The following is a 25,836-nucleotide window of genomic DNA, read 5'->3' as shown; positions in this document are numbered from 1 at the left end:
ATTTAAAAACATAACACCAAAAGCCAAAGTCATCATAAATCTCTCTAGTAAAATTTATCACAAAAGGTAAAAAAAAATATTTAGTTTTCTCTCATATGTCACATATATATATTTGAGGAAATATTTGAAAAATATATAATTAATAAATATTATAAATATATACTTAGCAAAGTTCTTAATTTATAATGAAATGTCACAAAGAGGACATAAAAATGAAAAAATGAAAATTTTTATGTTAAAGGGCTAAATAAACACTTCATTCATGCAGAAGAATAACCAGTAACAGCAAAACTGAAAATATTGAAAATCACTAGCAACATAAGAAGATACCTTATAAAAATGATATTTAATTTGCATCCTTTTGGACAAAGAACAAAAATCTTGGTAATACTGTACTTTATCAGTGGTATAGGCAGAAATATACTCTAATACAAGCTTGTGGCTTGTATTTAAGAATATAGATATTCTTAAAAATATTCAATTCTATTGGCATTGAAAGTTTGCATCCAGCATTTATTATTGTAAAAATACAAGTGAATTGGGGTGCCTGGGCGGCTCAGTCAATTGAGTGTCCGACTTCAGCTCAGGTCATGATCTCGCAGTTGACAAGTTCAAGCCCCACATCAGACTCTGTGTTGGTAGCTCAGAGCCTGGAACCTGCTTCAGATTCTGTCTCCCTCTCTCTCTCTGCCCTTCCCCCACTCGCACTTTGTCTCTCTCTCTCAAAAATAAATAAACATTAAAAAATTTATAAAAATATAAGTGAATTAATGCTAAAGATGCATGTACAGAGATGTTATTGTAAATACAAAATGTTATGTTACATGGGAGCACATTAGTCTATTTTATTCTGTTTTTTGTTCTTTTAGGTGTTTATTTTTGAGAGAGAGAGAGAGAGACAGAGAGAAAGAGAGAGAGACAGAGAGAAAGAGAGAGAGACAGAGAAGAAGTGGGGAAGGGGCAGAGAAAGAGGGAGACACAGAATCTGAAGCAGGCTCCAGGCTTCGAGCTGTCAGCACAGAGCCCAACGTGGGGCTTGAACTCAAGAGCTGTGAGATCATGACCTGAGCCCAAGTCAGACGCTTAACTGACTAAGCCACCCAGGCGCCCCTATTTTATTCCGTTTTATGAAAATTATCTAGAATAGTGTCTGGCACATGGTAGGTACTCAATAAATATTTATTTTTGTTATACTTGTTTGTAATGATTATAAAAAGCAATGTAAATGTGTAAAAATATAGAAATGGTTATATAAATTAGGATACATTCAATAAATACACTTTTATGCAGTTATTTAAAAGAAAGACATGAAAAGAAATGTGTTCTGCAAAGACTTTCATTATGCATTAAATATATATACATATATAATTTAAAAAGCAGGTAACTTAACATGATGCTTAGTATGGTCTCATGTTTGCAAATATTTGAAAACAGTGTACACTAAAAGGTTAACCGTGGTGAGATATCATGTAATATTATTTATTTTTTCTAATGTCACATTGTTATGTATTACTTGCCAAATAAAATAATAAAATAAATTAGTCAAAAGTTCATGTTAATAATTCTCCACAGCTTATGGAAACACATTTCATACTCATTAATATGGCTGAAGGTTTCTGTGATCTTACTCCCATTGTCCTTTGCATTTTAATCAACTACTTTCTCTTTATGTACCCTTTGTTCCAGGCAATCTGAGCCCCTAACCCATCCACAAAGGTGACTTCATTCTATTATGTCCATTTTAATGTGGCTTAAAATATTCTCTTTTTTCTGAAAAGCCATTAACTTTTATTTCTGTTGAAATTCTTTTATTTCTCCAAGATGTATCTTAATAAAATCTTTTATTTAAAAAAAAAATATATATATATATACTTTTTTTTATTTTTGAGAGACATAGAGAGAGAGACAGAGACAGAGTGTAAGTGAGGGAGGGGAAGAGATAGAGGGAGACAGAATTCGAAGCAGGCTCCAGGCTCTGAGCTGTCAGCACAGAGCCCCATGGGGGGCTCGCACCCACGAATGGTGAAATTATGACCTGAGCCAAAGTTGGACACTTAACCGACTGAGCCACCCAGGCACCCAACAAAATAGAAATTTTAATTTAAATATTTTTTCACTCCTCCAATCATTTTGTATCTCTCTTATGCCATTTAGCACTTTATATATTATATTTGTGTTTTCAAAGCATGTAATTTTCATTCATAAAATACATTTTTAGATGATATGGACTAATGTCTTTTTTATAATTTTATACTGTATAATGCCTAGCAAAACATCTTGAATAGATGATTTTTTTGAATTACTGAGAAGATGTCAGAAAAAGCTGAAATACAGTCATATGCTTATAGAAGGAAAAAGTGGAAAAGATCATGTTTACAAGGTAGCTTAACATTCTAAAGGGAAATTTCAAAATATTTGGCAAGTTTTTATTTCACCAGCCACATAACAGTTTATGTATATATTCTCAAATGTAACAAATTCAAGTACTGAGCATTGGAATGAGGGATATTTTTAAACCAATGCTTTATTCATTCTTGGTCATTGTTTTGTTTCATTTTGCAGCAATTAATATATGTCAGTGCTCTTATCAGATCACAAATGCAGGAATAAGAGCAAATGTAATTTTGAAGCTCTCCTGCATGAGAGATTTGGAACTGATATATGCCTGAAGAGTTTTTGTGATTTTCTCTAACTTCCAAATATCTGAAATCTTTTTGAGCTGATCCATTTGAGAATTTAAGACCAGAAAGTTTAGATAAGCATCTTAGGAATTATGACTATGTTTCCTCAAATGTGGCAGGTGTGCAGCACTTTATTTTGGCTTTCACACAGAATCTTAATCCATGCAGGAAGTATGCCACTTTATCTGTCTCAGTCATTAGTTCTACTGACACCACTAAGTTGGGAGATCCAAATGCAATCACGAACAGCACACACCTGTTTAATACTTAACAGCTCTTGTCATGGTGGTCATTTAAAAGGAAGGTGGCTCCAGATGTATCCTTATTTCCTGGGCAAGTCATTGTAGGGTTGGTACATTTCCCCACCGAGACACTCGTTTGACTTTGCTCCTGTGCCCACCGTGTCCTTTGACTTCTCCATTAGCCAGCAGTCATTCAGCTGTGAGCTCCCTGTTGCCTCAGCTGGAACCTCAAAGCTCTCTGAACTTACAGTAATCAGATGCTCCAGGACTAGCTGTTTTTATTTCAAGAATGGCCAAGTAGATATGTGTTAGACTTGGGTTTATGAAAGAGTCAAAGCAAAACAGCCTGTTCTACAGTGAAACACAGGGAGGTCTCACGATGAGTTGCCCCAATTCTCTGAGCTCGGGATAAACAGGGCTGATTCATTGTGAAAGCATCTTTGCTCAGATCTCATTACAGTGCTTAAGAGGTTGCCCCAACTGTCCTCAGGTATGAACCAGAGAATATACTACAGTCCAGGGAAAGGGTTGATCACAGCTGTCCTACTGAGAGCAGGCCTTTTTCTTTATTATCAACAGCAACAACAATAACAGCAACTGTCACCACCACAAAAGAAGGTATTTTCTGTTTTTTACTTATACCCACAATGCATGTCTAGTCAGATTGCAAGTTTGCCTGGAGAACACCACTAAAATGCTCTCAGGCCAGTTTTTGATGTTACTCATATCATTATGCTGTAATGTTGCAGATGTGATCATGGATATTTAAAAAACATAGTTGAATTGTATTGTAATTTGCTTTTCTTCTCTGTTTTCAAAACTTAAGCATTTTAACAGTTCAGAAAAATATTTCAGGGTTTCATTTTTTTTCCAGATTAAGACAACGTATGCCTGTAGCATTATTTAAGAAAATGGTGTTTTTCTCCTTCAGACCCCAATTTCAGCTCATTATCAGAGAGCTGAATTCTAAATCAAAATTGTGGAGGAGAGATGTGCAACCTGAATAAAACATTTCCAGAAGAGCCTGAATAACAGTCTTGAATAAAGGGAACTGAAATGTTCTTGAATGATAATTGGAAAAAAATTAAGAATGTGTACTCAGGAACATATGTACTAACAAGAGGTTAGTTATTACTATTCTTTGTGCTATTTAACATTTATGGGGCCCCAAAAGTATTTTTAGTTCTGAATTGAACAGAAGTGGTCTGATAAGTGAGCTCCCATCTAAATTACCCATGTGGAGATTCACCTGTAATCATTCTCTGTGCAGAGAGAGGCAGCATTGATAAACAACTCCTGAATAAGTGGACTGTTAATGCAGCCCTATAGTCTAACTCAGAGCAAAAGCACACAGTTAGTTCAAACATGGCCTTTAAAAACATCATTTGACCCTTTTTTTTTTCTTTTACCTAATTGTTCTGTGACAGGGCATTCAGAAATTAGCAAACACATTTGTCAGATTTATACAAGATTCCTGAGAAACTGGAGAAAGAAGTAAAGATGGATTGAAGAAGACTCAAGATTAGAGTCAATCTCTGATCCCACAGGCTTTATGGTCTACAGGTAAGTAAAGGAATATCTTTCCTTCTATGTCTCATATCAGCGATATAGAGTAAATAGTGATAGCTACTTTTGAGAAACTGTCTCTGATACTTAATTCTGAAAAGCTATGGTTGGAAACTTTCTGATGTAATGAATATTATAGTCCAGAGGAAATTAAAAAATAAGAAAACTTAATCCTATGATAATGAAATGTTAGAGTTAAGAAAGGTAGATATATGAGCCATGATAGACCCTATAAGCATGAATACAGGCTTCTATGTGTAAATTTCTGTGCCTGTTACTTTATACGCGCAAAAGTAAAAAATGGTCCTATCACCTAAGAAGGAACTAAACATCCACCAATAATCTTAATACAGGAGGCCCTTTGAATTCTGAGCTAAGAAGTATGGATTTTACTCTCTAGGCATCGGGGAGCTGTTGTGACTATCTGAACAGGTGAGTGACATGTCCAGAATTACGTTTTATGAAGATTAACCTGATGGCATTTTCAGGATTGATTAGCGTGAAGCCTGTATTGTGACAGAACAGATTGTGGTAATGCAGGTCTGAAATATGGTGGTGGCAATGAGAGTAGAAAGGAAGAAATTGATCTGAGAGATCCATGACAGTGGAACTACAGGACTTGATTATTAAATATGTGACCTGAAGTAGGGAGACGTCAGTGATGACTCCAGACACTTTGAGACTGGATGAGAAATCAAGTATGGAAGGGAAAGAATGTCCTGACTGTCCGTGGTTTATTGTTATCTCCTGGATGCTGTGAATCATATAATTGATTACATCCTAAAAATCTTGGGTCCAAATCTGTGTTCCACATCTACTAAGCATGCTGTGTCATCCTGCCATTTATTTTTTGTACAGTGATCCATTGCCAGCCATAGTTATTACACTACTAAGAAGCATAGCGTGTGGCAAAACTATAGTTGACTAGACCAAGAGAATACAGAAAAATTTCATTTAATGTGGTTTTAAAAATTAAACTTTAATAAAAATTCTGGAAAAAATCAACTTCCAAAATAAACCAGATCATTGAGTTAGAAATCTGTTTTAAATTTATCTATTGGGGCGCCTGGGTGGCTCAGTTGGTTAGGTGTCCGACTCTTGGTTTCGACTCAGTTTGTGGGTTTGACCTCCACCTCAGGCTCCATGCTGACAGTGCAGAGCTTGCTTGAGATTCTCTCTCCCTCTCCTGCTCTCTCTGCTCCTCCCCTGCTCATACTTTCTCTCTCCCTCTCTCTCTCAAAATAAATTAACAAAAAAAAAAATCTATCTCACCAAAACCAGAACACTAGTTAAGCAAACACACATACACATGTAAACACACATATACACACATAGGTGACTTTTCTCTGAGATCGCTGTTGGTTGTTCGAGAATTACCGCTGAAGTGGTGTAATGTGCTAGGGCAGATTCTCTTAGAATTTTTATATTATGCAATGTGCATTACATTGTAAAGTTTTCAAACCACCCCTTACTGACTTGAAAGTTGATGTATCTCACGCTTACGTTCTCCTTTGCATTTTTAGCAAGTTTCAGCCAGGTGCTTGTGTAACTGCTTCACATGTTCAAAAATTACCAAGATCCTGAAGGACATGTATTTCTACTCTTCTATCCACATATTAAAAGGATAGGGTTAAATAGATTCCTTATACCTGCAGCATCCCCCAGACTCATTGAAGTGGTTCAGAAAACTGGGGGAGTAATAATTCCAGTAGACTCTTTTGCTTAAGGGAATTGGGACTAATCTGTGTGGAAATGCATGTGTACCATTTAAAAATTTTATTCATGTATTACTATTCTATAGAAAAACAAAAACATGATTGGTAATGCCATAATTGGTAAGGCACTTTACTAACTTCATTCATGATTTCAAATATATTTCACCTAAGTTTTCCTCTTTTTAAAGTTTCTTGTCTTTAAATTTTTATTTTCTTTAATAATATGTATTTTTGTAATTTTCATACATCATTTAGCTGACAGTCTCAAACTGCAGCGGTATCATAGTGGTACATAAAACCAGAGGATACATGTCATTATCTCTATGGAAAGTATGAAAATATTACTCTAATTTTTTGGGACGGGTTCCAAAGCTTTAGCATTAACATAAACATTTACTATTGTTGTTTTTGTGTACAGGCAGCATTCACAGGAATTTAAGTGATAAAGCTCAAAATTCCAAAGGGATATAAGGTTTGGAACAGTCAGCTTTATACTCTGCTCACAGTTTCTGGAGGACTTGCTCACAAAGTGATGTGAGCTTAGTGGCCAAGAGTTCCAAGTGTTACAATCAGACAAATCTAGTTTAAGTTCTGATTGCATTACTAACTAGCTGGGAGGCTCTGGTATTTACTTAATTTCTGTAAATGTTAGCTTTTACAATATGAAAGTATTACTGTATTGTGCATTTACACAATATGAGAGTATTACTGCCTGTAATATGAGAGTATTACTATATTGTGCATTTACAAAGATGAACTAAAATATTGTGTGTAAAATACTTAGTATAGCCTGTCATATGGTTGCTTGTATGAATTTATACTTGCTATTAGCATTATATGGTAATCATAAGAAAAGATATGTATTCAATATAGTGACCTTCCTAGGGCATCTCATATGTTGGACAGTTATTTTTCTCTTCACTGCCATGTCTACTTTGTGCCCTTTCTTTCATTACGCCATGCATCTCTACATTATATTTTTGATTTAATAATTTTTTTGCTTTTGTTCCTCCAAGGAAACTGTGGCCTTCTGGACTACTTGTTCTGGGAGTGGATATGGATGTTAGTATACATTAAGTAGAGAGGTTAATGTAAAATCATTCTAAACCTAAAATTAAAATACTCTTCATCACAAACTTTATTAGTGTATTTCCATCTTGGCTGAAAACCAAATACTTTGTTAACTTGATAAAGTTATTTATATTGAGTTTTAATCACACAAGTAATGTGTAAGTTTTATCCCTCTATTTCATGGTATACTGTGGACAAAGCAGAACAGTTGTTACCTCTGGAAAGACAAGTAGAAGGGGTAGATCACTTATGAGATTAAATTTCCATTGTGAGTGAATATAAAAAAATAGCAAAAGTTTCAAAGAGATCATGGTCAGTTAGGCATTCATTTCCTAATTCACCGTATGGGCAAAGTGCTGATAATATATTATTTAGTTTTCTCAATGAACCTAATTTATTATTTTGAAATTAAATATAAATGAATTTAGAGCAAAAATGCTGCTGTTTTAAACTTTCTCAAATGCTCAAATGCCTATAGATGCAAGTATATTTTCAGTATCAAGATAAATTTCAGAAAGTTTTGAAGGTTGAGAGCAATCCTTTCTTTCTGACCCCTGAGTTTCTCCCCTGTGATAAAAAATAGCAACATACATAACCTTCTTTTATAGTTAATGGCACTTTAGCAATGATCTATTTTCTTCTAAGCCCCCAAATCAGGCATAAAATAAAAATAACTTATGTAAAACTTAACACAATAAAATAAATTACATACAAAGTAGACTTAACCAAATTAGAAAATATGACCCATCACGCTAAGGACAGTTCTCCTTAGGCAAACATATAGATGGAGATGATTATGTTGATAATTTAGGAATAATGGCCATCTCATTGTAGTCTGAGTTACCTTGGTAAATTGAATCATATCTTTTTAATTTTTTCCCCTCTATAACATAGAGAGTGATGCTAGGGATTGCCTGGGTTTTTCTCCTTCAACACAGGCTTAATTTTGGAAGTGTTTCGGGGTAGGGGAGAAGAAGGGCCTGTTGGAAACAAAGTCATTTAATGTCACCACTTAACATATTCTCCTTGTCAGAGACCATTGGGAAGAGATAGTAAATACTTGGCTCTTTAAAGTTTAAGTATTTTAAACATTTTGAGAATTTCCTGTACGTGGAAAAACTTAGTCCTTCATTCATAGGTGAGCGTGAGATTATTTGAGGAACTGCGTACTTCTTAGATTGGGACTGTCTGAGCATGGAATCTCAAAATGCAGTGAATCAACCACTACCAGAACATAAGCTAATTTTAGGTAAACCAAACACTTTTTAACTTTAATAACTGAGATTTTAAATTTAAATTTGGGGTAGGGAAATAACAGCTAGCAAGATAAACCAGAGATTTCATGAGATAACTGGAATAAGTGTGAAATAAAATAGGTAGCATCTATAGCAAATATCTCCATTCTGTTTCTTTTTTTTTAATGTTTATTTTATTTTTGGGAGAGAGAGAGAGAAGGAGAGGGAGAGAGAGAGAGAGAGGGAGAGAGAGAGAGAGAGAGAGAGAGAGAGAGAGAGAGAGAGAGAGAGAACTCAAGCCAGGGAGGGGCAGAGAGAGAGGGAGACATAGAATCCAAAGCAGGCTCCATGCTCTGAGCTGTCAATACAGAGCCTGATGTGGGGCTTGAACTCACAAACCATGAGATATTGAACTGAGCCTAAGTCAGATGCTTAACTGACTGAGCCCCCCAGGTGCCCCTATGTTCCTTTTCATGATACATTGACACGTCTTACAAGGATATGGCAGAATTATGAAGATATTCTACAAATGATTGAAGTTTGGGAAAAACTGCCCTTAAGAAGTAAAAATTAGGTAAGTTATATATATTCCATTCTCTTTGTATTATTTCAGTGATGGATACTGAGCATTTTGTTGCTTTCACCACCAGTGAACAAGGGTGAATGCATTAGACTAATATCTTCCAATGGAGACACATAAGCCACTTTGTATATACCATCCACTGATGCATTTCTTTTGCTTACTGTGCTTTAAGGTAACACAACAACTGGATTTAAATTGTACATTGTGAGGAAGGCTAATTAGTTTTTTTAAGTTTATTTATTCATTTTGAGAGAGAAAGAGAGAGAGAGTGCGAGTGGAGAAGAGGCAGAGAGAGAGGGAATGAGAGCGAATCCGAAGCAGGCTCTGGACTGTCAGCTGAAACCAACAGCCGGGCGTTCAACTGACTGAACCACCCCAGGGCCCCAAAGGCTAATCAGTTTTAAGTCGGGTTCTTATTCCAGGTTAGAAAATTTGAGTATCCAGAGAACACATGTTGGGTAAATCTGTTTGCACATTTATGCTTTCACTTGTACATTCAACAAGTATTTATTTTCTATTTTCTCTTTGAGCTAGTCATAATATACTTATTATAATATTCAGTTTAAAAATTTAGTTTATTTTTTGTTGATATCAGGTAAAAGAGCCACCCACAGTGGTTTTTTAGGTAAAATTATAGATTTTATTATTTTTCTCATAAGACTCTAAAGGAGCATTTTGCAAGTATTAGTTCATGCACCATCTTAAGAAGTCTTCCGACTTCTTAAGTACCTTCTAAAATGTAAGTTCTCTATAGGTGGGGTCAGGGAGTCCACAATTCTAACAAGTTCTTAAGGCATCTATTTGTACTTCAAAGATTGGGAGCCGCTGAAAAAAAGAGTAGAGACTGAATCTAGCTTTTGTGCAGAATTCTACATATAGATAGATGTCAAAAACACACATTAAATAATTAATAAATATGGTTCTATAATTGAAGGAATAGCCGATTACTTTTATTCCTTCATTCTCAACTCCCCTCCTTTCCTTCCCCTCCTTGTTCTTACTTCAACTCTCTCCAATGGCAACCACACATAGGGCCCCAACCTAAGACTACTTAGGTTGATTCCTCCAATATTATCTTTACATACTCTTGGAGACCACCCAAGTACAACGTTTCAATTTCATTTCCTTTTCAAAAATGCTTGAGAAGTGAACAATACACATACAATGCTCTAAATCTAAAAGCTGAAAAATAAAGTGCCTTGTGTCACAGAATGCTATAGCTTGAGTAACTGACTGTGCTTTAAGATACTTTGATTGATTCATTTGATTCACTTTCTGTTGAGCTGATCACAAATTGTCAGAGCAATTGTCAGTTTCAGGATAATGTTATTACTACTTCTAGCTGTACCTTGGCAAGGAAAAAAAAAAACTAAAGGGAAAGACAAACACATCTTGTTCTAATGCAGATGAATAGCACTGAAAGAGTCCCATTGTGGCGCTTCTGGCATTGGTCAACAAAGCTGAAAAGCAATGTGGGACAAACAAGGAAAAACGGGGCAATGTTCCCATAAATTCAAAATTAAGTTCCTTCTTCAATTTCCGTGAAGCAAACTCCCTGTGGTGAACATCTGGCAGGCCATTAACTTTTGTTACTTTATTTTATTAAAAAATCTTGAGGTGAGAGAAATTTCTCCATTTGGAGACTTGAGTTAGCATCCAGGCTAAAGTCTGAGCCATCATGTTGTCATTTGCATACTACCCATGATCCAACAGAACATATTGTCTATACCACCTTTACTAAGTTTTCCACCAAAGGTCGTAGTTCTTTGTCATTTAAAAAAAATCATTAATCCTGAGAGTTATTTTTTTCAATACATAAATCAGCTGATCAGTGGCCTGTGTCTGCTGGAGGAAAAGTGACTGCAAGATTCTTCATACTTTATAGCTTCTTGCTTGCATTTTTTTACTGTATTATTTTCTACAGGAGCTTGAACGTCAAAATTATTTACATAGAGCTTTTTCAATGATCCATCAGGAGGATGTGAACTGTTGATTGCACCATTTTCTTTATTTGCACAGCTGCTATAACCTTCAATCTAAATCATTTTCTTACTGTGTCTTCCTTTTCTCTTTCTCTTTCATGAGCTAACTGTCACTTTCTAAAGTAAACATTTCATGTTCTACCATCCGAAGTATTTGTGCATGTTAACTTTCAAGCCACTAAGTTGCTTATTAGTGAAGTTATTTTCTGTAAAAAAAATTCTGGGTAAATGTTGGAGAAACAAATCTGGTTTTTTTTGTTTAATTTAATGTAATTATGAGCATCCATCTTTATAGTGCATTTCTTTGGTTGCATGTATGTATCTATCATATCTCTGTCTGTCCTCTATCTTAATTATTTGACATAAATTTTTTTAACCTAAGCAGTTTTAAATTTAAACATTTGTTCAGTTTTGGGAATGATTTTAATTGAATTTTTCTAAAATGACACAGAAATACAGTTTCTATTTCTTCTAATTACCCTGTCTCTGAACATTCGTACAATAATTATAACAAGCTACTAATCAACCTTGTGTGTTTTGAGAGTAAAAACATTTGAATGGTCTTCTTTTAGTCTTACAAAGCCTTTTTCAGTTATAGGCATGCAATGAAACTTCAGTATTGACTTCTGAAATAATTCTGATGGCTTTCTTTTCAGTTTATAACTATTTTTTGATGATAATATTTTTAGAGGTAAAAGATTAAGTATAAGTAGCTGAATCTTGAGTTTTGTTTATGAACTCTAGTATAGCTGCATAGTGAGTTACATTAAAAGCAACAACAAAAAAATGTTGGTTGTTATATATTTTTCCCCAGTGGTCTTAGCTTAACTAAGTATGTACACCTGCCCAATCAGTATACAAAATGCTGTGTTGTTTGCAAAGTGAATTTTATAGAATTCCTTTGTATTTTGCAGTAGCTCCAAAAGTTGAGTTAGGTAGATGCGATTATGGAGATGAGAAGTCAAATAGGAAAGATAGGATTTTGCATAGGGAAACCTGAAGTTCAGATTTTAAGGTATTTTTATAGAAGTTTATATAAAAAGTAAGTGCAAAATTTTTTGATTCCAAATGTGCTGTTCTTACCTATATAGAGGGGTTTATTATATTTTTGGAGAATTTTTAATTTTATTAAAACTTTTTAAAACATAAATACAAAATAGGTATAAAAATTCACACAATTTTTGATGTATACTTGAGTCCCATAACTCCTTGAGAGAAATATAGGACCCATGAAGAATTTTATGTTTGTATTACTTTTTAATTACATGAGTAATACAGAAACACTTTGTAAGTTATTCTGAAACCCAGAAGTATATAGAATTAAAACAGACAAGCCTACTTTTAAGCTCACAGCAGCAAATTCTATTTCCTTCTGCGACGTAACAATGCAATTTCCTTATCTATATATTAATACTTGATTTTTTTCCCCTTCATTTAAAATATGTCTTGGAGTTCTTTTCATATGATTTATCTTGTTCTTTTTAATTACCTCAGAGTTTTCGATAGTAGCAATATGATATAATTTTATTTATAATTCCCTCATGACTGAGCAATTTGTTCATATTTTTGCTATTAATAAACTGTACTCTGGTGAATTTTCTTTCATCTGTCTGTGTACACAAGTACCTGTTTCTAACATATGTTCCTAGAAAAAGAATAAATGGTTCACCATCATTCTCACTTTTGAGTTTGATACATCTTGCCACAGTGCCTTTCTCTATCAACAACATATAAGTGGTCATTTGTCTCTGCCAGTGCCAAACCAGATACAATCTATTAAAAGTATTTTCTAGTAATTATTACATTATTATCTTAATTTCCACTTCCTTGATTATTGATAGTGCTGATCAGCTTTTCAACTTTATATTTTTCCTGGGTATTGTCTATCCTTATGTTTTGACTGTTTTTCTAATGAGTTTTTTTCTTATTGACATGTAGAAGTACTTGACATAAATCCAGTGGAAATCTAAACATAAAGAAGATAGAAGAGTGAGGTGGGTTCCCAGCCCTGTGTTCTATCATCTGCAAAATATGGACATTAAAGACCCCTTTCTCATAGCAAGGGCTGAGTAGCTGTTAGTTTTATTTTTTTATGAGTATATATCTAAGTGTACAGTGCTCTTTCTCAAGAAGTCTATCAAGACTCCTTATGGAGTACAAGAACACAAAATAGGGTAGACAAGTTCCAAAAACGTTAATTATATGTATTTCTCTTACCTAAATTTCAGATTCCTAAAGGGAATCTTTTCAAAGACCTGTAGGCACTTTTCAAATATTAAGTAGAAACTCACTGTCTAATTCATTTAATCAATACTGATAAATTGAGTTTGCTCAGGCCTCCTCTCCAAATATATATCTCTCTGATTCATCTAAATTTACTTCTTGTATTGGATATTTTAACCAGATAATTGCTGATAACTACTGAATTATTTGCAGACATAACTAATATACCTATAAATTTATGGGAATTTATTAACAAATTTCTTAGACTATTTCAGATTACTACTAAGTTTCATGAAGTTCCAGCATGAAGTCTATTTTCAAGGACTCTTTGAGTTTTGAGTTCAACTTTTTACATGTATGTATAGGTGTAAATATATATACTTGCATATTTTATCTGAGAGGATTATTTAGAGAAATGCGGTAAAATGACCCTAAATCTGACCAGAAGACACCCTGTTCTTGAAGAACAAGAATCTGATTCTAATATCCATGCAGACAAGATTCTGACTGATGGTTTTCTTTCATGAAAGAATATATAAGGACTTTTCCCTTACAATTTTCTCATTATTGTAATTCCCTAAAACTCCTAATAATCCCTAAGGGCTTCCATACTTTCATCACCTTACTGTACTTTTAATCTTCCTTGAAGTTGCTTATGCTCTTGCTCTTTCATTAGGAAACTTGCTTTTTATGCACTTGATCTGCTAATTGGAGTTTTACCTTCTGAGGTTCTTGGAGCTGCTGTTTCTTGCCAGCTGACTCTTTGTGCTCTCAACATGCTTCTTTACACTCACCCTCTACCTTTTCATCTCTCAATTTATATCATCTCTCTCTCCCCTCTTTTCTTCAGTTACATTGAGCTTGTTTTATTTTGTGTGCACAGACGAAAAATGCCCTCATGACAAGAAATGTCACCACTAATCTTATTTTCCATTTCTAGTGTGTATTTTATTAAATCTTTTTTCATTTCTTAGCCTACATACTGACACAGTGCCAGGCTTATTTCAAGATTTTTAACTCAGTCAACACCAACTGGCATGTGTTAAACTAGGAGAAAAAAAGAAATCAAACAGAATAAGAATTACCGGAAATCAACTGCACTTTCTGGATGAAGAACCTTGGTAATTGAATTGTTACATAGCCACTAGGTATAGGGAAAGGAATACAGAATGCCCAAGATAAAACTGAGGAGAATTATTGAGTCTGTTAAATTAGATTTGAATAATTTGCTCCTGTGATAGAACCTATTCCTATAGGAAAGCATCATAAGACTGAACCTGAAAAGAAAATTACTGTCAGTCCTAAAGCTCATTGACAACATGGCAGCATTACCAGATATGTAGCACATTAAGTAACATAACCGGGTCCCTGGTTATGGCTGACCATCAGCATCAGGAAACAAGCATTGCATATGTATTAGGTTTAGAGTAACTTTATTTCCTTTTTCTGTATGTGTGAAAAAGAATGAGCAAATGGAAGGATTTGAAGTTTTTCTCTTTTTGACATTTTACTGAATAAATTGAGGCTAGCCTGGAATTTTAAAATCTCTTGAAAATATATTTTCACTGTTTTCATTACAGGCTAACTCTGCACATTTTGGTGTAAGCATTTGTTTAAATAACCTTACACATGTGGGTGTATGCCATAAGGTGAGGGAAAAAAAGGTAGTGTCAAATAGTATATTTTTGCTCTAGAAAGAACTGTTGATTTCTAATGATGAAAAATGAAATTAAATATTAAATACATTGAAAAATACTGGTTTAAGTTGTATCACAAGTGTATTGCAATGATTTTTTCCAAAGCTAAAAGTTGTGCCAACATAATTCTAGTGTTTCTAAAAAGTTATTTTTACCTTAAAACCTTTCAAAATAATCTTCCCTTATATTTGACACTTACAGAATACCCTCTACTCACTCAGGTGCTTTAAAGCAATCTTTGAGGGCCAGCCAGATCCCTTCTTGCAGCTGTAAGGATGGGTTTGTTTACTGGTCTTTGATAAGAATAACACCTTTGGGTAAGGTTTTGATGTCTTAGATCCTAAAAAGGAAAAAAAAAAAAAAAAAGAGAGAGAGAGAGAAGAGAAAGTTGATTTTTCGGTTCTTTTAAATAAAACTTATGAAAAATATGGTAACCTGTAAAATGAACAGAACAAAGATTTGGGATGAAATTTAAATGTATTCTTACATAATATGGATAGATTTTTATATGGCTTAGATTAAAAAAATATTAATCTTTTTTATCAATCTGATGAAGATACATATCTCATCAAAAATAGATTGTCATTTCCATATACTTCAATGTAATTTGACTGCTTCCACATCAAAACCACAGTTGCCTGATGGGTTTTGCTAATCATGTCTTGTGAAAGAGAATGTATGCTAAGGCCATCCCAATTTCCCTGCATTTATTAAGGATTAGTGATTGATTAGTAGATAAATGATACCCATTGGAAAGCCAAGTACACCTTGAACTTATAAACCTATTGTGTTGTTGTTGTTGCTGCTGTTATTTGCAGGGATAGGCTTGTCATCCAAGGTCTGCTCTGTCTGTTCTCATGCTTTGCATGTTTATCAGTATAATAAAGAAAGGCTCCATCCTGAAGTAGCAAGTGATGAGTCAGGTCCTCAGTTCAGATAGTGTTGCAGATGTAGGTGAAAACCCCTGCTTGTTCAGGGCTCTGGGATCCAGCTCTCCTGTCACTGCCCTCTACTTTCCCAAATGTTAGAAAAGTACAACTAGAATGACACTCCACATGACTGGTGTACAGGACAACAATGTCAATACAAAGGATAAACTCTGACATATTTTATGAGAGTTGGGAGAGCAACACTGGCTAAGGAAAAATAACATATAACTTTTATTACGTACTGAATACTGAGAAAAATAGGACATTTACATTAAATTGAAGGAGTAGATATTTAGAATGATTTTGAAGTCATTGTTGATGGGAACAAAAAGGTGGTGTTTTAATATATCTTTTTTTTTCATTTTCTCCAAACTATTAAATGTTTCCTATCCCTTCTCAGATGATATTGCCTCTTAGATGATTAAGATTGAGGATGTCTTCCTTCCAGAAACTCAAATTATGATATAATATATAAGAGATTGCAATTTATAAAAACCTGCACATTCTCTATCCACTTAGTATGGCCTTTATTGGGTGTGTTGCATTTTATTCCTTAATGTTTAAGGATTGAGATAAAGACTGATTATCTAATGTAGTTTAGTATTCCCCAATCCACTTCATACTGTTTTCTGTAAACCAAAGTTTGATCTCATGAAAAACTCCAAAGCTAGAAACCATAAAGACAATAAAAGGACTAATCAAATTGAATAGTTAATAAATTATATGTTTCTTAATGGGGGAAGCATAAAACCCATATGGGATGATGAGGAGAATAATGATGTGATGGTATATGCTTTTTGAATGGCTATCTATTTTTTTTTTATTTCTTTGTCCTAATGAATTTTTTTGCATTCAGACAGCTAAGCATTTAGTGTCTTTGATTCAAGAAGAGATGAGACCATAGAAAGCAGAGCAAATAAAGCCCATTAACTCTTGAGTTCTGATATTCAAATTGCCGATTCAGATTAATAGCCAAAAATAATTGTTCATTTTTACATCCTACACTCCAAGAAGAAAGCATAATTGGAAGAGAAATAATGTGTTTCACAAAAGATTGAGTGAATAGGTAGATACATAGATGACGGATCCATAAAGAAGAAGCATTCGGAGCCAGTACTTGCCAGGAATGGGCCTGAGTAGAGCACTGATGTTTCAGGAGAATTTGAGGGCATATATGACCTCCCCTTCCCTTTCTGTAAAAAGCTCAGATAGCATCAGAACTTAGAGAGGCAGTGGCTAGGAGGTATGTCTAGTCAGAGAACTAAAGACGGAGCAAAGTAGTTTCATGCACTCCCGTGAAGTTCCCAAATAACAGAATGAACTCATTTGCCTCTGGCCAACTTATATTAACATATTAGTGAAGAGGGGTATCCGAAGAGACTGTGTAGTTGGGAAAAGGGATGGTTTAATTTTCCCTATAGGTTTTGATATTTGTATACCTGTGCTATGTACAGTGAAGTCCTTGCATAGATGGTTCTTTGCCAACCCTGGCAGAATGTAAGCCCCTTAAACCTAACAAAACCCTGAGTATAGTTAGGACGAAGTCTAGATTGATTGGAACTATGCTTCTGTCACTGAGTGGAATAGAGATTATTAAATAGATTTTGTTGTTTTTGTTAAATTAGATTTAGCAGATGAAGGCTTACCTGTTAAGGAACAAGGCCTTCTTTCCTTGGGACTAAAGTAGATTCCTTAGCAACATGGTCGTTGGGCTTGACATATTTGGTATTAATTTAAAAGGTAGAAAAATTAAGTGAAACTAAAATTAAAAACAAAACAAAGTAACAAAAACCTCTTGCTTATGCTGGCCTGAAGAAGTTATTAGTTACTTGTAATTAAATATTTAATGCTACTTACATGTGATTACTATGATATGGCTAAGGAGAAATGGATAAAATAATGTATAATTTTGATGACAAATTATTTACAGTAGCATCTTCTTAGTCTTAGCATTTTAATGGGTTTGACTATCAATTGCATACTAATTATGCTTCATATTTCTGAATTTTCTCTCTGGTTTATTATGTAGATTTTAATCTCCTATTATGAGGGTAGCCATTTTAAAATGGACTGTCTTACTTCCATGTCTAATTTATTTTCATTCAGCTTAGCTGATGATTGCATAACTTTGAGTTTCATGAGAATACCAGTTAGCTTATTTTAGTTGGAGGCTAAATTTATGGTAACTTATAGAAACTCAAGGACGTTGACATCATTCAATTACTTGACTCTTCCAACAGCCACATCTTCTTCATGAGAGAGGATTTGTGTACAATAAGAGCTAAAATACTTGCAAGTTGACATGGAAAGAACACGGATAACAGGTAAATTCATGCAGAAGCCTGACTTATCTAAAAAGGCAAATGGAATCATAATATATTATTTACCTCTTAAAACATATTGTGTCTTCTTGTGGCATCAGGAATATAGTGGGGGGAAATACTCACTTTTAAGTACAAAGCCTAGTATGATCTGGTCTCTGCCTACATCTCAAATTTTACCTAATACCTCTTTGTCTCCTTCTGCAACTTTATTGACTTTTTTCAGTTCCTCCAGCATCTCATGCCCTTTCCCGCCTTAGTTTCTTTATATGTGTTGCTTCCCATACCTTGAAGTTCTTCTTGAACTCTTCAATCTGGCTAACTCTTATCTTTCAAGTCTCATCTTGAAATATAATTTCTTCTGTCACTCTGGACCCTGGAGTGTCATTCTATCACCCCAGACAGAATTAGGTAATTGTTCCCGAATAGTACTTTCTCATGGCTTTTTCCATTACTTAGCTCATATCTTGACACATTAACGGCATTCAAAGAATGCTTATTGACTGAGGGAGCTTTGGATTTCTGAAGTATGTCAGACTATATTTCTTAAGTATCAGTACATCTTTTTGTGGGAGTAACTGAGAATTTTGCTGTTTTACTACCTCGTCATACTTCACACCCCAGTGACTGTAAGCTTCCATTCCAAATTAGTGTTTAGGTGTAAGTTCAAGAGCTCTTGATCTCCAAATTCATTGTCCCAATCATCAACACTCAAATTCCAAGTCTTTAATATTTTCCCTCTTTCTCCAAGTTCCATCATAAAGGCCAATTGGGAAGGACAATGTGGGAAGGAGAAGTTGAGCAGAGGAGCTCAGACATTCCTCTGGAAATTTCCATGTTTATGGCCCTTTGAGATGAGGCAATGGAATGTGCTCATCTCAGCCATCAGATAAAGAGCCTACTTCCTAATGTTTTATGTCCTGATGTAAATGGGTGAGAAAGTATGAAGACAGATAGGAGTAGATTTCTCAGTCTGTAAATTTACCTAAAAGCTTGATGGCAAGCATTACATCATGTGGTATTTATATCTATCTTTGGAAAAAGAAGCTGCAATTTTTTTCATCATTTTATTTTCCAGCTTAAGTTTCTTCCTCTTTCTTAACTCATTGTGCAGTGAGAGTCCCCATGGATCAGTTGGTTAAGCAGCACTCTGGAAACTCAGGTGCTCTGTAGCCCATCCCCTGCTGGGTTTTTAATTTGCTGGGTAACCTTGAACATGCCTCTGAATCTCTCTGTGCTTCATTATCAGGATCTGTAAAAGAGTGGAAAAAAGTATTAAACTTCAGGCATATTTGTGAGGAAAAACTAGTAAATGTGGTGGAAAAGCACTGTGAAAATATAAAGTCCTAACCAAAAGAAAAAGAGGAAATCAGCCAAACCGTAGAACAACTGAGAATGTCCTTAAATGTACTTAGCTCTTGATGGAGAGATTTAGGTTTGATGTGAGGAAAATTTTCCTGACAGTGAGTTGTTAAAATAGGCTACCTCTTTGGCTTATAATATTTTCCTGCTGTTTCACATTTTATTATGTCAGTGTCAATCTCTCATCAAAGTAGATGTGCAAGCTATAAAATAGAAATTGCCATAACTACCTCCAGTTATATGAAACATGGCCAGGCTTTGAGTAAACAGCCTTTGTTAGTGGTCGCTTTTTATCTGTAGCCTAAATAACTACTGGGCTGACTCTAGAAGAATTTGTCAAGTAAAAATAATGTTTTCTGGTGGCTTTAGGATTTTACAGTTTAAAGTATTGTTCTTTCCAAGAATATTTACTTAATTAAATATCAATCCAGAAATCACAAATTGTCAAATTTCAGGCCCTTGAGAACAGGGGAAGAAAATCTTACCCGTTTACTTTTTAGGGACACGGGAACCACATCCCATGTGGTCACTTACTTTCTTCTTATTTCCAGGTTTATTACCTGGTCCATTTAACCTCTTTCTTGAATACATGGTAAGGAGCTGACATCTGATAAGGAATGACCTTCTGGGGAAAAGGAATTGATGTGGACATGAAATATTGAAATATTGTTTAAAGGGGTTTTAAAATATTTGCCTTTAGAGGTCATATAATGAATTCATAGAAACACATTAGTTTCCAGAAATCCAATGTTGTTCTCTTGAAGTTCAATATTAATGTTTATTGGATCAACTTTTTAATAGTTGAAACATCAGTCTCCTGAATGTGTGAATGATCAAAGACCCTACCTTTGAAATCGGTGTTTTGCAGCGATATCTGAACAAGATTAAAATGTTGCTAATAATATTGAAAGTTTTAATTCAATATAAAATCCAATGTAAAAATTCTGTTGCTTATTGTATGGTTAAGAGGTTTGTTTTGCATTTTTAAAGATTGTCCTAGATATGTCAATAAACTCTGATGGATGTGCATAATATTTCCATCAATTTATCTGAAGTATATCTTATGATTCTTACGCAAAAGAAAGGAGCTTGAAGATGGTGAGATCATTTTGGTTTTATCTACAGCTTTTAAATTGGAATACTTAGTAGTTCATTTCAAGTTTTAGTTCCTAACTTGTGTGTCCTTGATGAAGAATCCTCAAAGAATTTGGAAATATGATTTCATAAATCAGTCCGTTTCCTGGTTGAAATCTAAACTTTTAAGCATACAGCTTTTAATTGTAACTCTAGCATGTTGCATTTGATTATTTACTTGTTGAAAATATAATGCAGGCCTTTTGTAACATATATTTCTTCAAGTACAAGTTTCAGTTTCTGAGCTATGGCCATGTCTTAATTGGATATCAAATTATCTATCACTCCTGGCCTTGTAGTTTCTTTCTGATATGTTCTTTTTCTTTCTTTTTTCAGTTTCTGCATCTATAAAAAAACATTGGTGGCAAATGTTTTCCTTTGAATTATGGCATGGATAAAAAAATAATATCCAATACAACATATAACATTAATAATATCTTAGGCTCTTCACTGAGTTTTCTTCATGATTACAGTAAGTGTATCTTTTTCCAAGAGGAATATACAAATGTTTCCCTTTAAAAGCACAGGTTAAAATGAGAGAATCTTAAGAGAATAATGGGAGAAAAGTAGAGCCAATGAAGGCAGAAGCCATATTTTACTTAGAAAACCAGGAACAAAATTTATAGTGTACTCTTTAAATAATATGTTAGTTTGGCTCCTGCTGTGCTGTATAATTTCATATATTTAATGTGAACTTGGGGACTCATTTATGTTTGGACCAAGTTAATCTTACCTGCATCTGTACCAAGTGAAGCTGCTGCAACTTATAGGACAGGCAGGAAAAGCAGTAACTTATACATGTCAGTACTCCGAGACTAGTTGAGTCTTATCGACTTAGCACAAAACATTTGCTTTATATAGTGTGCAAAGCACCATTCAGTATGTTAAGACTTCCTCATGTGGTGGAAAATTCTAATGGTCATTAATAATATTAATACTTATGTAATTCATATGATCACTAAAATTGAAATTGTGTGCTCTATTCACATTCTGTTCACAAATTACACATTCTTTCACAATGGAAAGTGAAGAACTGACAATTACTTCCTGAAATATACTCTATTGGCTGAAAATAAACAGCTAACTAAATATCTTGCCTTCAAATTCAATCTATAGGACATCTCTTTTTTTAAGACCTGTTTTACATACACCTCTTAGTACATCAAGATATTTTTCTTATTTCTTTCTTGGTGAGGATTGACTAGTTAATGTTTACAAAGTATTTTGAAGGTGTAAGTGCTATGCAAGTGCTAAACCCAATAAAAAGTATTTTATACTGAATCTGAGAGCTGATTTGTGCAGCATCGAGCTTTGTGAGTGAATAGAGCAAAGATGATTAAAATCAACATCATTTGTAATTTAAAATACTGCGAACAACAAAGAAGATCCAACTATGGCTTTCGTTTTGGCAGGCTGTAAATATAGATTGCTGAACAGCGGTAGTCTGTCAATATAAAGCATTTAGCACTTCACTAAGCAACTTGAGAGTTTTCTACTTTAGGAAGAAAAAATATAGATGAGATCAGATTTGGTATAACATTATTTTGATGGATTGACTGTATCATTATTAAAAAGAAAACTAAAACTCAACAAAATCTAAGAAGAGATAGTCTTCACTATAGAATTTACCAGCATGGTGGTGAATGTTCAAAATGGGGAGACTCTGTCCAGGAAGGCTCCCCACTCCATTCTGAATGTACAGAGGGATGATGACAGAAACCAATTGCATGGGAAAACTAAGCATAGAATTCATAAGCAAAGATTGAGAACAGATAATAGATTGACAGTCACTCATATTAGAAGTAGTTTTGAAATCCAGTTGGGCGGTGTCCACAATCATTTTTAAAAATGCAAAAATACTTTTATTTATTAAAGTAATAAATGTTGATTCAGTCCACAAAATATTCTCAGAACTTTGAGGAACACTTTTATTTATTATATTTATATAATTCCAGTCTTAAAAATAATTTAAGATTGCTCTTAAGGGATATAAAATGAATAGGACACAAACAATAAACTTACAGAATAGTTGAGGAAGTATAATAAAATGTCTAAGTAAATATCTATACTACAAAAGAGAATGTGGAAGTTACATGATTAAGATATTGATTTCATATTTAGGGAATTCAGAGGAAGAGATATTGCATCCATCAGGGGAAATCAAATAATATTTTTAATTAAAGTGTTATAGTTTTGCCAATATCTATCTACCTGTCTACCTACCTACCTACCTACCTACCTACCTACCTAACCAGTGAATTGTTTGAGAGAAATATTTAAGGCAACAACAGAAATATAAAGAGATTATTTTGGTTCATTAATTTCACAAATATTTATCCTGATTTTTTAAAGTTTATTTATTATTTATTTTGAGAGAGAGAGACCACAAGCAGGGGAGAGAGAGAAAGAAGTCAATGCGGGGCTGGAACTCAGGAACAGTGAGATCATTACCTTAGCCAAAAAAGAATCAGTTGCTTAAACAAATGAGCCAACCAGCCACCCCTATCTTGAACCTTATATTTAAAAGCAAAAGTCTTACATTTAGAAAATGCATTACTTTGTTAATAAGTCAAGGCTGTGCATTTACAGTTCATTGATTTTGTTTTTATCCTGCTGTGACACATTTACTAAGACTAGTGTGTTTAAGAACAATTCACACATTTTTTTTTAAGTTGCAACAAGATTCAATTTCATATTTTTACCTAAGTTTTGGGCAGATAGGCAAAATCATTATGTTTCAGTCATTCCAATGGCCAATGGACCTACTCAGTAAGAAAACTGGAGATATGGCCTGCCCAAAATGTAAAAAGAACTAGATACTATCAGAGCAGTAAATCTATATTTTTATTGTCATTCTAATCCTTTCTGCTGTTGCCTTTATTCTTTAGCTTACAACCTTTATATACCTAGGATCCCCATTCTGCTTCTTAATCTCCCATTGTCTGTATTCCTGCACTCCCATCACTCACCTGTTTCCTTTCTCCTACTAGAGTTTTTCATGTATTTCTTTTAATATGCACACTCATTGAGAACTATTTAAAAATTTAGAAGTATAAGGATATCAATAAAATCTCTCATGATTTCACTGTTACACAGATATTTTTAATGTTTTGGGGTATGTCTTCCAAATCATTTTTTTACCCTAGACACTTTTAAAAGTTTGTATAATATTTTGTAAATATGTATTGAACCTCATGTCATCAACTTTCCAGAAGTTTCTTCTTGGAGATGGTAGTGGTGCCTTTTCACCATCCCTTAAGTCCCAAGAATTAGGAAATGGCAGTGTATGTAAATCTACTCCAAGATGAAAGGACTTAATTTATAAAGCCCCAGACCAAAGTATTGTGTGAACAAGGCCAGCATTATTACTTTTCTGAAATCTTGAGTACGGAACATCAACCAACATTTATTGAATTTTCATTGCATGCTGGGAAAGCATTATATTCTAGAATGGAATGAGATGCAGTGAGATGGCAAGAGTGCTGTCCTAGCAAGCTCTATCTGTGCAATTGTGGAATAACTGTTTCTATACATCTCTGGTTTTTCATTCAACATTGGGCTTCTTGAGGTTTAAGATAGCTTAATTCATTTTTAGATGACCAGCACCTGATATAAAACATAACATATATGGAGTGATTAGTGAAGGGTTCTTGAATTGAATGACAGGACTATCCTAGGTTACTTAAAGTCTGTGTTTGATTAATGATTCCTAAGTTATATGTGAATCATTCATAACTAAAAAAATAACTGTTAATTCTGGTCTTTCACATATGTCAAGTTCTTACTCTGTAACAGTGTGCTTTATACATATTGGCAGATATCACCTTCAAAAACCTTAAGGAGTAAGGACCCTTATTTTCATGGTTTTACAATAACTGAGGTTCAATATCTTAAAGTAATTTTCCAAGTTCATGTAGTGAGCAAGTGGGGAATGGTACGTGGACCCAGTTCTGACGCAACTGTAACTATTTTGCCAGACTGCCTCACAAATGGCACCAACTAAAGGGATGCACCAACAGTAAGAAAACCAGAGCTTCCAGAACTTAAGATCATCTATTAGTTCAGTTCAAAAGTGATCTGAGAAGTTCCTTAAACTCATTTTCAGCTTTTTTTTTTGGGGGGGGGGGCAAGAATTGTGACATGGTATTCTAAATGAAATAACTAAGTTCTGTTAAGTAGAGTTAAGACACACTGGGGCATTTTCTTGTATTCATTTCTAAATGCTATACTCTTGTTTTTTTAATTTTTTAAATGTTTATTTATTTTTGAGGCGGGGGGAGAGTGTGGCCAGGGGAGGGGCAGAGAGTTAGGGAGACACAGAATCTGAAGCAGGATCTAGGCTCTGAGCTGTCAGCACAAAGCCCCACGAGGGCTCAAACTCAAGAACTGTGAGATCATGACCTGGGTTGAATACGGATGCTTAACTGACTGAGCCACCCAGGCACCCCTCTAAATGCTATATTCTAAGAAGGATATTTTCAAACTGGGATTTATCTCACAGAAAGTGAAGAAACAAACTCATTTGACTTAAGAATTACAGTAACACGGTTTTAAGAGCTTGGAGAAGAGAAAGAAATGAGTGTGTGTATGATTTTGAAGGAAGGTTATTTGTAGGATGTGCAAGTTGCAGTGAAGTTTCGGGAGACTGACAGGAATGGACTCCTATTTGAAATATTCCACATTGAAGGGTGGATTTGTGGAAGTCTGAATGGGAATCTATTCCATGTGACTACAGAGTTCAGACTTAAAAACAATGGAATAACATTCTAGGAGACCAGATCTAACTGTGTATAAGGAATATCATTTTCACAATTTCAGCTGTCCCTCCCACCAGAGGGCAGGCGACTGTGCTTTTGATCTTTTTTATTGCCAATGGCTGGCAACATGCCCGACTTGCAGTCGACTTCAGTGTTGGTTTACGAAATCCATTGATAGGTGTTCAAAAACAGCATGAAGAGCTAAATGATGAGGTATGGATTCCTATTAATGGTGGATTCATTCACAGTCTTTGACAGGGACTGTCCAGTGTGCTGTGGAATGGGTTTTTAAGAGTCTCGTACAAGGAAAGCCTGGCATCGGGCAGAGTGCAGAGGCT

General features: G+C 34.5%; 1 long non-coding RNA gene across 1 annotated transcript; it reads left to right on the top strand.

Moving 5' to 3' along the window:
• Positions 1-950: 950 nt before the first annotated feature.
• Positions 951-18,253, top strand: LOC128778279 (uncharacterized). Its single transcript, XR_008423786.1, has 6 exons — positions 951-1,160; positions 3,414-3,541; positions 3,855-4,046; positions 4,351-4,486; positions 4,843-4,921; positions 18,165-18,253. It is a non-coding gene; the product is annotated as an uncharacterized LOC128778279 (long non-coding RNA).
• The last annotated feature ends 7,583 nt before the right edge of the window (positions 18,254-25,836 follow it).

Source organism: Panthera pardus, unplaced genomic scaffold (assembly GCF_024362965.1).
Source record: "Panthera pardus isolate Hobbes unplaced genomic scaffold, ASM2436296v1 HiC_scaffold_2, whole genome shotgun sequence".
Taxonomy (NCBI): Eukaryota; Metazoa; Chordata; class Mammalia; order Carnivora; family Felidae; genus Panthera; species Panthera pardus.
Note: the sequence above shows the minus strand (reverse complement) of the source record. Positions and strands in the feature narration are given on the sequence as shown.